Source organism: Bufo bufo, chromosome 5 (genome assembly GCF_905171765.1).
Source record: "Bufo bufo chromosome 5, aBufBuf1.1, whole genome shotgun sequence".
Taxonomy (NCBI): Eukaryota; Metazoa; Chordata; class Amphibia; order Anura; family Bufonidae; genus Bufo; species Bufo bufo.
In genome coordinates this window covers 63,690,200-63,707,286 of record NC_053393.1, presented here as the reverse complement: position 1 = coordinate 63,707,286, position 17,087 = coordinate 63,690,200, and the positions used below count along the sequence as shown (strand labels likewise).

The window sequence follows — 17,087 nt, the reverse complement described above, 5'->3', positions numbered from 1 at the left end:
GGGCGCCCCTTTAATTACACAACATTTTGCATATTTCCATCCACATTTTAGCGCAGTAGGGCTGGTAATGTCGGAGCACGGGTCCTTATTCCGGCTGCACCTGACCCGTCCTGCCCGCACACAATGTCCTGGATTTGTCGTCCTGGCTGTTATAATAAATGGATGCTATCAGCGCGGGCGCAGTGATTCCTCCCACGTGTGGTCAGCGTCTAGATTTGACATCTCTGGTATGTGAAGTGTTAAAGCAGCCCCTGCCGGCTCGCTGGCCCCAGACCCGCTCTGCTTTTCCACTCTGTGGAGACCACACCTCACGAAACCTGCAGCAGACGAGCCCCCGGTCTCCTCCAGCCACCGACAATAAAAGAAGAGCCATCAACCATCAACAGCGTGTTACGTGATATATTAAGTGCGGCTAGAAGACGCGGCTCTTCTCCCGCTCCAGCGACGAAGAAACCATGCGGATTAGGGCAGATGAATGTCATTTTTTTGTCAGCCAGATGTTTTAATGCTGAGCAGAGGAGCAGCCAGGAGCCGGCCCGCTGCTGTGATGGGCGCAGTGCGCGACTCTGCCCGGCCCCCATTGTTCATTCATCACTCAGACTCGGGAGAGCAAACCCCAACATCTGTCCCAGTGCAGGAGAATGGGCGTTATTGTTCTCCGTTATCAGCCTTTTTCAAAAGAAGCAGGCCGTAGCGGTCTTCAGTGGGAGTTCTTAACCCCTTCAGGACCTCATAGAATTTTTTTTTATATATTTTTTTTTTTTTTACATCTTGCCTTTCCAGAACTTTATTATTCTATATATTTTTTTGTCTTCACATGTAGGCTTTTGTGACACTTTTCTCAGGCTTTTACTATTAGCTGTGTTTTTGGTGGCACTTTTTTATAGTCCCCCCCCCCCCCCCCCATGCTGTCAGACATTACTTCCATGTCTATTGCACATGGTAAAGTTCACCGTTTTTTCTTGTTTGCGTGTTTTTGTCCAAATTCAGCATACACTAGATGTGTTTTTTTGTTTTTTTTTTGCCCTTGACATTTTTCTATTAGTAATCTCTCAGAGTAAAAAAAACACAAAAACAAAAAAAATGAAATAACTATATAGTTAAAGAAAAAAAAAAAAAAAAAATATCCTGCCAAAAAGCATTGCAATTTTTACCACCAGAAAAAGGTCGGTCAAACAATATATTTTTTTTCTTAAGTTCCCCAGTAAATTGTACCTGTGACAGCCCTGGGGACTTAGACTGTCTCTATAATGATCCAGCAGTTATCATGACTACTAGGGGGGCCCCTCCTCTGTACAATGCTACTATCAGGCTTTATTGTGGCACTGAGTGGGTTAACTGCTGGGATCTGAGATTCCTCCAATCTTGGCAGTTGTGTATCCCAGCCGTTCTTCAGGAAGGACCGAGAAGTGGAGACCAGTGGTGGGTCTTTGAGATAAGTTTTTATTTTTTTTTAACCCACTCTGAGCCGTTTCCAGTGGGGAATAATTCTTACGACAACCCCTTTTAGGCAATTTTCTAATATGTACAGGTAGATGTGAAGCTACACTTGAAGTAGCGTCAGAAATGAACGGATCTGATGTCCGTGCCCAATGTTCCTACACCTAGGGCTTCATCTTGGGTATTAGGATGAGGTGTCTCTTTCTGTGTGTGCTGACGATTTGTACTGTCCGCTCTGCTTACACCGGAGAAAATCTGCAGACGAGAAGCTGAGATGGCGTCGAGCCGTTGCTGCTTGAATGCTCCGATTTTTATTTTTTATTTCTCCTATCACTTTCTGGCATGTGCTAAGAAGCAAATGATGCGATTTAAAGGAAAGGACCACTGAAAACGTCTGTAAGATGAGCGAAATGGCTGTGTAAACATGAAGCACCAGTCATGGCCCCTGCCAGGCTGATTTTATGATACAGCCAGGCGGCTGCTGCGTGGCCCATGCTGGGATGTGATCTTGCACCGTTTACTGCTCCCTTCCATCTGTGTGTCTGTGGCACTATCACATTTCCAGTGTTTTATTAGGAAGCTTTGTGAAGTGTAGAGGCGGGAGGCGCTCGTCTGTGGGGGTCCGAGCCGTCCTCTGGCCAGGCGCCATACTGTGTAAAGCAATGCATAGCACACAAGAACAATTACCACAGCAATGCTGTATGGGCAGAGCTTTGTATGTGATACTTAACTAATCCAGGTAACTACAATTTTCATGTGTTTTTTTTATTTTTTTAATTTTTTTTACGTTTTATAAAAAATTGGTTATCAACCTTCTCAAGGAAAGTACCCCCTAGTGGAAAGAAGTTGCAACTGAGTAACCCCAATGAAACTAATAGTGATAAATGTTAACCAAATAAGACTATTTCACCCCGTGGTCATAGGCTCCGTTCTAAGCTTCTGTCAGCAGTTCCTTCAGATTTGACAAAGAATAGCGCAACTTGCAGCACTAATCTTTCTGTCACAATGACAGATACCACATTAGGACCCATGATGGATGACTATTACTTTTTAAATTACATTTAGCATTATCAAACATACAGGAGAACACGAGACCACATACCTATTACATCCGGTGACGTCTCCTCTGATTTAGACATTCTCTTTCCTCCTCTTCTCCTTTTGGTCCAGACCGCCATGATGACTGCTTGCAGCCACGTCTCGTCTTTGTCTCACACACCTCCTTAAGTTCCTACTTTTCCATCCTCCTCCTCACCTTCTGAACATCCTGTCCTGCCACCTCAATACCGTGCCCCCTGTGCTCCGTAATATTATACTGCAGAAACTATACACTGAAAATACTAGTACCACACAGTGCCCCAAATACTGTGACCCTCAATACTATATTACAGAAATAGAAAGTCCCCCTGAAGATACTAGTACTACACAGATGGTGCTGCTTTCAGTAATTGTCACACCGTGCCCTCAAAAATAATTGCACACAGCAAACAGTGCCCCTGATAGTAATAGTGCCGTAAACATAGTATTTCCCAAAAATAATTGTGCTAAGCTGTGCCAGGATACCTCCATCATATTAGTGCTCCCGAAAGTCCCACCTTTAGTAGTAATTCTCTCCCAGAGTGTCCTTAGTAGTAATAGTGCCCCTACAGTACCCCCAATAGTAATAATGCTTCCTTGTGTCCCAGAATTTTGCCCCCCCCATAGTTCCCATACTACTAATCATGTTCTCGATAGTCTACCAGTAGTAATAAAGCCCACCATAATGCCTCCAGTAGTATTAAAACCCCACAATGTGCCCCAGTAGTAAATATCACTTTATAGTGCCTATAGTAGTACTAATGCCTCCCAGTCGTAATAAAGCCCACTATAGTATGCCCCAAAAAGTAATCATTCCTGCTATATTGCCCCTAATAGTGATAAAGCCCCCATAATGTGTACCAGTAGAAAAAAAAAAGCGTCCTTATGCCTGTGGTAGGAAAAAATCTCCCACTTACAGTTCCCCCAGTAGTACTAATGCCACCAATAGGAAAAATGCCCCCTTATGCGTGCCACAAAAAAGCCCTCTTATTCTGCTGGGGCTCCACCAGGGCCATAGTGGTGACATCATCGCACTGCCTGCTCTCGCCACTGATTGGCGTCAGGCCTAGTAGCCTATGAGAGGTATCGGTGGAGCAGGGGGACATAACCTCCGTGTCCCGTCTGCGGATATTGTTAAATATCTAGAGTCCCTAGGGACCAGCGATGAAACATTGCTGGCTGCTAGGGCAGTCCCATGTAACGCAGGTTGAGAACTTAGTTGCCTTCGGTGAGTATAGTGGCAGACCAGCGTGCTGTCACTTCTGGGCCAGCATTCGGTACTTTTACAGTACAGACAGGCCAAACCTTGCAATTCGCGCCAGACAGAAGGGCAGACGCCATATCTGTCTCTGACTAGTCAAGAGTCTTGATGGGGAATGCAGGCTGCATCAAGAGAACCATATTGGAGGGGAAGGAATCAAGATGGCAGACAACTCCACTTGCAGTTTATTGGTGCGTTGGATTCACGGCTAGTGGGATTTGTCCAGCAGACCACATATGGCGGGATTGATGAAGGTATCTGATCTCCTTTTGTCCTCCTCTAGCGGCAGCCAGTGTGGATTTTTGTCCCATGCCGTCATATATCACTCCAGCATGATGCTACTCACTTATCAACTCCTAAACGCTGTGACGATGGGTGCAGCCGCCCACAGAGCTATCTCTTGCCGTTAATCATCCGCACAGCAGAGTTGTGCCAGGCCATGTAGCTGCATGCAAGGTCTCTGTAACACTTTGCCTTAGTGGCCTTTTATGCATGGACACCTCTGTTACAATAAGCAGACACATCGGAGCTCTGAGCCATGTACCGGTTAATGGAAGCACGCTACGCCATTAGTTCATGGTGCGGCTCTTACATGGCTGAGCGCATTCGCTTTATTGCATCTCCAATAAAAGGTGCCGCTCTGCTTTTCTAATTGCAGGAGTAATAAAATCCGAGTCAAACAATCACTGAAAAGGTTTAGCACCACTGATCAATATACTGGAGTTACAATCGAATGAGCACTGTCATCCGACTCCCCTGCCGGCCCTCCAAACCGGCTGTAGTTCATCCGCCCCCATGTTTCGCTTTATCTGTGTAGATGTAAGTATATCCCTAATGCACAATGAAAGGCTGGCGGTTTGCTTGGCAACAATCCTGTATAGTAGGGGATACCGGCGTCTTATGTTAGTGTGCGTTATTGAGGGATGATTTGCATTGCAAGAGTTATTTGGGTGTTTTGTCATACTGGCTTATTTGGGGTACTGACTGATGAAATGTAGGTGCACATTGTATTCACCCATTTCTATCCCACACAGCTGGCAACCAACATGGCGGCCACAGAGTGCTTCTTGGTTTTCTTAGACCTTCGATCTTTCTAATGTACGATTTTGCAGCACCTCTACAGATTACTTTTATTTTTTTCTTTAGGGGGCCCTAATTAAAATGTATCTCCCTTGAAATGTCATAGTGGCATATCAAAGGTTTTGATTGGTGGGGGTCCAGGTGCTGAGATCCCCACCTATTGCTAGAACGAGGAGAGAGAGAAGCGCTCACATAGAGCATTGTCTCCACTTGCTGCAGAAGACTGGAAATGAGCTTGGGCACTTTCTGTTGATCGCTTCTTTGTATTAGTGATTGGCTAACCTATAGTTTCAGATAAGTTTTCGGAACAAGCTGACGTATGTGTAAATATGAGTGATAGCACTATCTGTCTCTCATTCACTCAAAATCAGAAGCGCGTCATTGGATGTTATAGAGAAGTCCTGAGCAGTACAGATGTGGAAAAAGCACTTGGGGTGATATATAACACTTAGTATTAGCTGCTGAATCATGCCTCTCTCTCTGTTGCTCACTGCTTCTTCCTTGTCTTAGTTTTAACAAGGCTGATTTATTAAAGGGTTCAGAGAGAAAGTTAGTTTAGGAAGGGCGAGCTGATAACTGAAGAACAAGGCATTTCTCTATGATGAGATATATTACAAAGTTCATTATATTTGCCCGTATTACATATTCATTCAAAGTTGTGTGAAACGACTGTGATCACTTGTCTTTTGAAATTTCAATAAAGGGAGTCTGCTGGCTTCTCTGGGAAGATTGGCAAATACAAAACTAGAGAGATGGTTATGACTGAGATATAAATGTTTTATTTAACCCCCCCCACCAAAAAAAAAGCTGCAACCACAAGTGCCAGGAGTTGGTCCTGTCATCTGCAGTACCCTGGGCTTACCTGACCCCTCTCCTTTGAGCTACAGTTCTAGCAAGTCCCATGATTGGGTGCTATGGTGCATCAGGGGCCCTTGGTGTCCTTCCTGTGAAGAATCCAGCACTCCCATTTTTGGTTTCCTGCTCCTATGGCAGAACAGAAAACTGGAAATGACCATGCACGTGAACCCAACCTACTTGAAAAGAGTAAGGGCCCATGCATATGGCCCTAGCTGTTCTTGCAGTCCACAAATAGTGGATCCGCAAAACATGGATACCTGTATACCGGCTGTGTGTGTACCACATTTTGTGGAACAGAACGTCCTGCCCTCTATAGAACAGCCCTATCCTTGTCCGTGATGTGGACAAGAGTTGGATATCTGGATCGGATGCAGACAAAATTCAGTTTTGTGCATGAGCCCTAACAAAGATGAGGGATGGCTTGATATGGCTGAAAGAAACCCTGTGGTTAGCTGCTTGTGGGGGGTCAGGCTGGTGTAATCTCCTGTTGTCAGGAGCCAGGAGAGGCTTGGTGTCCCATCTACAGTGGTCCACTATAAGCTGTTGTCATACCAAGTCCTCCAGAGCAGAAGCCGTCCTTTGCGTTGCCTCTGCACTTTGGCCAGTATAAGCCCTAGCAGGGTCACATGGAGAAGGGGATACCCTAAATTAAAGGTTCATCTGGTAACCTCTACAGACTCTGGGGTTGGTAGGAACAGAGATTTTCATCCCTGCCTCTGGGTGACTACTAGAGAAATAGACATTTTTAGTTTTCATATAAATAATTCTTCATGGCAGGTGAGGTGTGCGCTTAGGAGGGTAAATTCGGCCAAGTGAATAATTGTCTTCACATCCAAGTTAAAAAAACAAAAACAAAACAAGCCGCCTCTTAACAGCGTGCAGTTGTAGCCTTTGAATAAGCAAATGCGGTGTGCGAAAGTGAAGAAGCAATCGAAGACGTAAGTGCTTTGACAAAGCCTGTATATCATCGCCAGCTATCGAAAGATGAGACATGTGTAAGGAGAGACGCCCGGGCCCCGCACTCGTAAACCTTTCTTAACTGGGTTTTGAAAGGAACATCAAGAGAATAGATGACACGGTGTGTGAGGCCCCAGCCTCATTACACATCCTGCAGACCCTGGAGTCTATTCTCTTCATTTCCAAATGATTGTGTTTGTGTGATTAGAGGAATATTATCATATCTGTGTTATACCGGAAACATTGGAAGCCTCTATAGGGGGATATGAATTGTGCCTCCCAGACCACCATAGCAGGTTATTCAGTACTGGGGTCCTGGGCTCGAATGTGACGGAGCCACATCTGCATGGTTTGTATGTTCTTCCATGCTTGAATAAGTTTCCTGTGACCATTGCTGTTGCCTCCCGTTCTTCACCCTCCCTCTCCCCGTACTGCTAGGTTATTTTGGAATTTAGATGATGAGCCCCAATAGAGATGGGGAACGATGTGAGGGACGCAATCTCCGAAGAACATGTAAGTCTTACATAAATAAATAAATGGACATCATAATGAGCAGAAACTTTAATAAAGTCTGACACCTTATTTTATTAACTTTTTAAGATAAAATACATTTTTGTAATTGGTCAATCAAGTTGGATTTGATCATAATTCAACAGAGCTCAGGCTTTCACAGGAACTGCTGGGGACCTAGCCCTCACACAGTGGCATTCTGCAGCCTTCTATGTACTGGGATACATGCAGGCTGCAGAACAATTCCAAATTCTAAAAAAAATTCAATGATGTTATTTTTTAATCCAGAATGCATACATTTAATTTATATTGTTGCAGAGGTGTCTATAGCCTTTAAGAATCGTCTATATGTAGTGTTTGTAATAAATCTAGTTATCTTAAAGGGAACCTGTCACTTTCAACATGGTGTTTGAGCTGCAAACCGCAGGTTACAGAGCAGGAGGAGTTGAGCAGATTGGTATATAGTTTTATCGGAAAAGATTCAGTATAATTTGTATTTCATTCATATAAATTCTTGCTTATTCTGGACTTTGAAGTAAGAGGTGGTCCTATCAGTGATTGACAGCCTTCCCTCTATGAGGAGGCGGTGGTCCTATCAGTGATTGACAGCCTTCCCTCTATGAGGAGGCGGTGGTCCTATCAGTGATTGACAGCCTTCCCTCTATGAGGAGGAGGTCCTATCAGTGACTGACAGCCTTCCCTCTATGAGGAGGAGGTCCTATCAGTGACTGACAGCCTTCCCTCTATGAGGAGGAGGTCCTATCAGTGACTGACAGCCTTCCCTCTATGAGGAGGCGGTCCTATCAGTGACTGACAGCCTTCCCTCTATGAGGAGGCGGTCCTATCAGTGACTGACAGGCTTCCCTCTATGATGAGACGGTCCTATCAGTGACTGACAGGCTTCCCTCTATGATGAGACGGTCCTATCAGTGACTGACAGCCTTCCCTCTATGATGAGACGGTCCTATCAGTGACTGACAGCCTTCCCTCTATGATGAGACGGTCCTATCAGTGACTGACAGCCTTCCCTCTATGAGGAGGCGGTCCTATCAGTGACTGACAGCCTTCCCTCTATGAGGAGGCGGTCCTATCAGTGACTGACAGCCTTCCCTCTATGATGAGGCGGTCCTATCAGTGACTGACAGCCTTCCCTCTATGATGAGACGGTCCTATCAGTGACTGACAGCCTTCCCTCTATGAGGAGTCGGTCCTATCAGTGACTGACAGCCTTCCCTCTATGAGGAGGCGGTCCTATCAGTGACTGACAGCCTTCCCTCTATGAGGAGGCGGTCCTATCAGTGACTGACAGCCTTCCCTCTATGAGGAGGCGGTCCTATCAGTGACTGACAGCCTTCCCTCTATGAGGAGGTGGTCCTGTTGGTGATAGGACCGCCTCCTCATAGGGGAAAGGCTGCCAATCAGTGATAGGTTCTCAGACTACTTGATACACACTGCATCTGATTGTCCAAGGCACTTCCTCTTGCCCTCGGATTGGCCAGCACTTCGCACATGAGCAGTGCTGGCCAATCCACGTACAGGGCTGGACAAGCAGAAAGTGTCTTGGACTATAAATGCACAGTGTGCATCAAGAAATCTGAGGAGCAGTGCAGCCATCTTGGATGAAGAGGAGCCTAGAACTCGATGGACATCTGCATATGAAAACAATATGGACAACCACAATACATTAGTAAGTGCCTTGTATCAGCGCTGTCTACATGATAAATGCCATTTGCTGAAGTGAGACAACCCCTTTAAGCTTCTAACCCAGGGGCCACCTTACACGTGTTTTGCCTTGTGCAGCGTTTTCATTCTAGAATGGTTCCATGTGTACGGAGCGGAGATGTCCTGGAGCACGGCTGCGAGCAGGAGCCGCCGGCCGTGCCTGTAATAGCCCCATTTACTAATGATTGCAGCTCTGCCCCTAATGTGGACATTCCTATAAATCAATCATCCTTATCTTCACCTCTCGTGCGCCCCTCCTGCTTCCTGCGCAGACGGCGGTGAGGCTAATTTCTAATACATGTGGAATGGAAGTAAACTCTAAATGTCTTACAAATTTAATACTAATCATGACTAACTGCCCTTTATGGCAGGGTTTACAATCTGCTTATTCAGTAAGGACCCCCCCCCCCCCTCCCTTTTTATGCTAAATATTATCCCTTGCAATACAAGTAGACTCGGGCTTGGTGGAAGCACTTTTATGGAGCACCCACTTCCCACATTATGGACACAAGTAGCTATTGTGGGGGTGGGGGGCACTAGTATAGGTTGTGGTCTGTAGAACGGCTCAGTAATGTGGTGGCTTATAGTTGGTCCCCTGGATAGTAGACAGCAGTATAATCTTATTTTTGGAACCTAGTAAGGTTCTTCAGTATGTTTAGCTTCATAGATTGACTGCATTTCCTGCAGCCACCACAAGGGGGAAATGATTTACAGCTTCTGTCTGTCAGAGATGACTGTATACATTCCTATGCACTGAGCTCCCCCTAGTGGTGGCTGCAGGCAGCCCGATTTATAACCTACTATGTAGACAGGGGATAGGTTATCGGAATGGAACTACTTTAAATGATCACTCGTTGTTAAATTTCACTCCACAAATGGCCTTTATGGTTTGAAATTGTCCGCTTTCATCAACTTATAAATTATAAATTTAAGCTCCTCTAATTTTGTTTTCAAAAAGTGGTGAACTCCTCATTCTGAGGGCTACTCAAGTGGCATGTGTTAACCACCTTGGGGTACTTTCACACTTGCGGCAGAGGATTCCGGCAGGCAGTTCCGTCGCCGGCAATCCGGACGCAAACTGATGCCTTTGTGAGACTGATTCGCATGCGGATCCGTCTCACAAATGCATTGCAATACCGGATCCATCTTTCCGCTTGTCATCTGGAAAAACGGATCCGGTATTTATTTATTTTTGTTCTCATTTTTAAAGGTCTGCGCATGCACAGACCGCAAAACCGGATCTTTTTTTTTTCCAGAACACTTGGGGCAGGATCTGGCATTAATGCATTTTATAGGAAATTGGATCCGGATCCGGCATTCCGGCAAGTGTTCAGGATTTTTAGCCGGAGAGAAAACTGCAGCATGCTGCGTTATTTTCCCCGGCCAAAAAAACGTAAAATGGACTGAACTGATGCATCCTGAACGGATTGCTCTCCATTCAGAATGCATTAGGATAAAACTGATCAGTTCTTTTTCAGGTATTGAGCCCCTAGGATGGAACTCTATACCGGAAAAGAAAAACCATTAGTGTGAAAGTACCCTTAAAGGGAACCTGTCTGCACTGCGCTGCCCTCACTTGGGAGCCTTGTTTTTATCCAGAGGCTTAAAGGGCTTGTCCAGCAAATAAAATAAGAGTATTCACCTTACCGATCCTCCACCACTGCGGTTCTGACATGTTCTGGGTCCGTCCTCCTTCCTTCTCAGCACGGAAAAGTGACCACTCCTCCTGGCTGGTTACTTGGAAGTGTCGGAGCATGGGTAAGATGCTATGTCTTATGATGCCTTTTAGTATTTTATGCCTTTTCGAGGCCATTTAAAACAAACAAAAACAAAAAAAATGTTTTTTTGCTGGACAACCAAATGAAATGGTGTTTTGCTACAGTAGTATTCAGTATAGATGATCCCCTGTGCACCATCCATCTAGTGCTCTCCTTGGCGGTGCAGCGGACACCTGCCGAGGTCTCCAGTGCGTCTGTCCGACACTTTGCCGTGTCCGTTCTTAGCTCAGTCTGTGGCCGCATGAAGTGCAGGGGGGGCCTCCCATCGAAGACGGTGGGAAGCAGACCCAGTGCGGCTCCTGGAGGCTTTTTGGCACAGAAGGCACGCCAAAGTCCACTGGCAAAAAACTTTGTGTGAATGGGGCCTTAGAATAGACAGCTCAGGCTGGATAATAAATGTGCTGCGTCTGTGGACACTTTTGTTTGACTTGACAGCACCTATCGGTTGACTGATTTTGCGCCAGAATTATGCGTACGCCAAGTCCCTTTCCTGCAAAGCTACACCCTAATGGTCCGCTATAGCCTAAAAATTTTGTATAAAACCTATATATCTGGAACTACTCCCAGGGTACATCTCCAGAGGCTTCTGTATCCCAGTAGAGTGGTTAGATCATAGACTGCCTGCTGAGGATGGAGACCACTGCTGTTGTATGTAATTCTTCCGCTCCCATGTATTACATGTGCGGAGCCAGGCGCAGGTTTTACGGCCGTGCTGTGTCTCAGGGCATCTACCATTCACATGTAGTGATGTCATTGTGGTACTGCGAGCCGCGTACAGAAGTGAGGGGAGCCATCTCCCCGCTCCTCCGATAGGACAGTGATTAATTACACATCTGACGATTCATAGAGCAGCAGCAAGTGTTTCTCATGAAAATCCTCAGCTGCAAACGAAGGCAGATATTTCCACAAACTCCTTTTGAGCCGGGGGGACCAGCAATACATTGCTTTTCTCCTGTGCAGCACTACATAGAGATATGCAGTACAGACCAAAGTTTAGACACACCTTCTCTTTAAAAGAGTTTTCTTTATTTTCATGACTATGAAGGCATCAAAACTATGAGTTAACACATGTGGAATTATATACATAACAAACAAGTGTGAAACAACTGAAAATATGTCATATTCTAGGTTCTTCAAAGTAGCCACCTTTTGCTTTGATTACTGCTTTGCACACTCTTGGCATTCTCTTGATGAGCTTCAAGAGGTAGTCCCCTGAAATGGTTTTCACTTCACAGGTGTGCCCTGTCAGGTTTAATAAGTGGGATTTCTTGCCTTATAAATGGGGTTGGGACCATCAGTGGCGTTGAGGAGAAGTCAGGTGGATACACAGCTGATAGTCCTACTGAATAGAGTGTTAGAATTTGTATTATGGCAAGAAAAAAGCAGCTAAGTAAAGAAAAACGAGTGGCCATCATTACTTTAAGAAATGAAGGTCAGTCAGTCAGCCGAAAAATTGGGAAAACTTTGAAAGTAAGGGCTATTTGACCATGAAGGAGAGTGATGGGGTGCTGCGCCAGATGACCTGGCCTCCACAGTCACCGGACCTGAACCCAATCGAGATGGTTTGGGGTGAGCTGGACCGCAGAGTGAAGGAAAAAGGGCCAACAAGTGCTAAGCATCTCTGGGAACTCCTTCAAGACTGTTGGAAGACCATTTCAGGGGACTACCTCTTGAAGCTCATCAAGAGAATGCCAAGAGTGTGCAAAGCAGTAATCAAAGCAAAAGGTGGCTACTTTGAAGAACCTAGAATATGACATATTTTCAGTTGTTTCACACTTGTTTGTTATGTATATAATTCCACATGTGTTAATTCATAGTTTTGATGCCTTCATAGTCATGAAAATAAAGAAAACTCTATGCATTGGTCATGAGTGTGCGCTGCCTCCCAATTCACCTCTATGGGGCTGATAGCTTGTTCTCGGCTGTCTGCCATAGAATTTAATGAGGTTGCGCACTTACTTGCGTATTTGCTTCTCCGTTCAAACAGGGACACCTAAATTGTTTGTCTGCAGCAGATCGTGGCGTCAAACAGCCTCTGCTGCTGGCAAACAATGGTTCTGTATGGGGATGAGCGATGGAATTAGTGATCGCTCCTCTGCAAACTGTGGAGGATATTGCTGTAAATGCAGCAGTCACCTCCACTGATGAGCAGGCGATTGTCTGGAAGGAATGTCTTAGCTCTCAAAGAACAATCCCTATATTTCTCCTTTCCCGGTGGGTTTTGATGATGCAGTTTTGGAGAGTGTCCTAAAGACACCTATTTAATCTAGGCTCCATATACAAGAGATCTGTTTGGCTCCTGGAAAGTCCATGCATACTCTTATGTTCAGCTGGGCATGGAAAGAGGTTAGCGCATGCGGTGATTAGTAAAGTTACTGAGGGAACCATCTTGATACCCAGTGAGCACTATGCTTGGCAGGTGTCGGAAGGTTGCCCCCCACCTGCAGCTGTATTGCTCAGTGTGCACCAGCATCTCTTCCAATCTAAAATGTGATTAGGTGTGAGGTATGTCTTTACAACCCATTGGAAGCTCGTTCATCCTTCTGAAACCAGTTCTATAAGCCATAGCGGAGAGCTGTTGCACAGAACGACTCCAGCTCTTTTTGACATTCTTGAACGGGCACCGTGTAATACCACATTTTCCCTGTACTGGCTGCTGTAGGAGTCTTATCGAGCCTCGCGCTCCTTCCTTGATTTCCAACATGTTCTTGTTTATAGAAGGGGTTGTCCGAATAGGGAACTCCTTTAAAGAGGTTTTTTTTTTTTTCCCTCGTTTCCATCAACGTCCTTTAAGTTAATCATTCATGAATGTCACTGTGTAATTTTGTAATGTATTTCTTTTACCTTTTTATTGCTCCTATATCCCGTTCTGGGTTGTGGTCACATGACCAGGTCCATGTGCCGCTCTTTCTTATTTCCTGTGATGTCATATCCTGTGAGCCCTGTGGATGGGGGAAACTTGATATAATAGGAATACCCCTTTAAGATCTCCCCAATAAACCCCAAATTATCAGAGTGTTACAGCTCCAAGTAAAAATGGCCATTGTGTTAGTTACAAATATCTCTAGTCTGGGCAACTTTTCCTATATTCCCCAGAGACTAATTAGTCCACAGAAACGAGCCAAAAAGCTTTTGTATAAAAAAAAGTATGTAGGAACGTAGAGAGAATGCAGTGAATGGCGTGTTTCATAACTCTTTATTGTAGGACATAGAGCGTGGAGCCGCTTCTTGCCCCGAGTTTGCCTCAGGGGATTTCTAAAAGGTAGTAATAGAATCCAGATCTCTGATAGCTTCATTTGGCTCGCGAGTTGTAGGATTCTTCTCCGATTACAGCTTCAGGTTTCGCAGATTGAAGAATTTGATGGTTGATTTGAGGAGTTTTTAGTTTGAACACCTGCTTTCCCTAATTTTCTCCAATCCTCGGGAGACGCTAAATAAGTGGAGACTGATAGACTTGTCAGGTAGACGATGGGCACAAAGAGCCCATTTCCTAACCCACCCTGCCATCTATATCTAAAGCTAGATTAGAGTCTAATTCTAACCTTCCTGTAGTCTCTAAGAGGGTAGGAAAGAAAAGGTATAGGTTTTTGACCCCTTTTTTTTATTAGATATATATATATATATATCTCTATCTCTATCTATTTTCTTTAGTAATTTTCTGATTGTTCGTTGCTGGTTTGGAAACACGTCAGTCTAAGGCCTCACGCACACAACCATATTTTTCATCCACGTGCCATCTGTAGTTTTTTGCAGATAGTCCACATTGTGTGCCTCCTAGACATTGTCTACTGATATTTAGTTGATTTGCTCGTTTGGCTGTTTATAAGCCCTGTCGAGTTTCTAAGAAGGTAAAGGCGTACAGCGGGAGGTCAGGAACATTCGTAATTATGGGCAGAATGGCGAGGACGGAGCGTTGCTTGATGCTTTATTTTCTCGCTGGGTTATTTTCTCCTTGTACTGTATATTTAGATTTTCTGTGCTGTAACTTTTAAGGCCACGAGATACCGTAATTACTCTTCTCCTCCTTGGCGTTGAGCGTACATTCAGTCGGTGTGTTCTATACTTTGTCAGACTGTAGAAAAAGGACCTAAAGTCTGTAATCAAAGCAAAATCGTGTTGCTCCAAAATGGGGCGCAGAAAATTATAGACCTAATGGCTTAAAGGGCGCAGCATCATGGTTCATGGTGAATATGGTGGTTTTCTGATTTCTACATATTGATGACGTTGTCAGTAGAAGTCATCAATATCAGATTGGTAGGGGTCCCACATGGAGCATCTCCACTGATCAGCTGGTTTTGGTCACCGCTATTGTTAAGCGAACTTGGGTTATCAAAGAATCGCGTTTTGGATTCCGCTACCACGGACCATAACGGAATTTAGAATCCATAACTCGATTCTTCAATAACCCGAACCCCAACTTTAGGCGCCGAACTTAAAACACAAGTTCACTCAGCACTAGTCACCACTGATGCCGGTAAATGAAAACTCTGCCCTTTGATAATAAGTCATCCATATCTAGAAACTGGAAAGCTCGTTGCAGGTCGGCGAGCGGTCATGGCGGAGTATCTGATACTTGCAGAGCATGAGGTCAATCAGTGCCCGGCAGTTTTGGCTCTCTGCAGTGTCACCGGCCAGCTTGGATTTGCTGAGGCCCTTATTCATTGTGTCCTTCCTTTTTAGTTCTCAACCGCTTGCAGAATGCAGTGTTGTGTGAAATGAGATTTGTGTCATTTGTTGACCCGCGAGGGCGTCTTTCCATGTGTGGATTTGGGGAGAGAGATGAGTTATGTTCCTTTTCTAATCTAAAGTAAAACTGGCCAAAAATGTCATCCAAACCCAGAACTCCATCAATGAGGTCCCTCCGGACTCTCCCCCAACACCGGATGTCTGGTAGGTGAGCTGCTGGCAGAGGGGGCTCCTCTCTCCCCACTCAGGATACACACTTGTTTGGCCGAACCGAGCATGCATGTGTCTTGAGGGGTTAGGAGGGAGAGCAGTCAAGTGTCTCAAGAAAGAGGTTTTTGCTTTTCCTTACTGCGAATTGGAGACGTCTCAGGTGAGTCAAAGTTGCCCCTAAGGCTATGTTCACACCGCGTCCTTTTCACAGACATTTTGAATACTATTCTGTGCCGATATCCACATGAAATCTGCCGCAGCACCGCCTCCCAATGTGAAATCCACCAAGCGGGTATCAAGTGACAGCTCACTTGTGATGGTTTCTGCGTATGGGATCCGTCACTTATCAAACTGCATATCCAGGGCAGACTCTCGGATTTCTACCACGGCTTCTCTTACTAATCTGCATCTTATTTTTCAGCCTTAAATTCTGCCGTGTGAATATAGCCTCGCCTTTCACTTTCAGAATCCCTGTGGGTCAGGGAGACTGTTCCTCGACATCTGCCGCGGTGAGGTGCAAGGGTTTTTGGCTTTATGGGTTTCAGCTTGAATGACCCTTTGTTCTGCATGGGTGTAAATTACAGTTTATCTCCCTTCCTTACACTGGCCATACACTTTAAGTTTATGGACATCTTTTGGGGGCAGCGTTTGTTTTTTTTTTTTAATTTTTTTTTTATTTGCATTGTACTCATTTTGAGCTAAAATAATTTTTTAAATTGGTCTTTATTAAAAATATGGAATCCTTTTTTCTGTACAGAGCTGAGATGCTCTAGTAGCAGCCTCTGGATTTTCTCTTTTTTTCCTTCAGTTAGGAAGCTGACGGGCTCCTTATCTCTGCTCTCTGACATTATAAACACTCACTATAGCTCAGTTCTCATCTTACTGATAAGAATGATGCGTATGACCTCTTAGTAGTTTTGAGAGAAGTTTTTTATTAGATGACCCCCCCCCCCCCCCCCCCCCAAAAAAAAAAAGTGGAAGTACCATTCACACAGCTAGACAAACAGGTAACCCTTTGTGACAGAACAGCTCAATATTTTTAATATAGACCAATTGAAAAAAAAATTTTTAGCTAAAAATTTGTAAGCGGTAATTATAAATAAAAAAGAGCCTCCAAAGGTTTTTCGGCTGATCCTGACTATTTTGGTGTTTCTGGCCAACTGTCTAATGTTTAGGTGGTCCTAGTGATCCTCCCTTGATTGCAGGTGTCAGGGGAGATCAGGATCAGGCATGCTGGATTGCAATTACTCGATCCTTTTGTTCATGGTGAGCTAAGCAGAGAACTGAATGCCAGCTCCTAATTTGAGTGTTAAAAAACGGCTTAATGGGGTTGTCCCTCCAAAAATATTCTACAGTTTTCAAATCAGCACCTGGATCTAAATTCATTTGTGATTGCATATAATTAACAATTTAGCCTAGCCGCTGAGTTATTCAGTGAAATCTCTGTATAGCTCCACTTGCTGTTTGTTCTTTTTCTAATTTCTCTGTCCTGCTCACTGAGACGGAGG

The 17,087-nt window shown here is 44.8% G+C and overlaps 1 protein-coding gene across 1 annotated transcript in view; it reads left to right on the top strand.

Annotated features, from left to right (window-relative positions):
• EIF3H (eukaryotic translation initiation factor 3 subunit H) overlaps positions 1-17,087 on the top strand; it is a 126,871-nt gene that overhangs the window by 46,048 nt on the left and 63,736 nt on the right. The window lies entirely within an intron of this gene.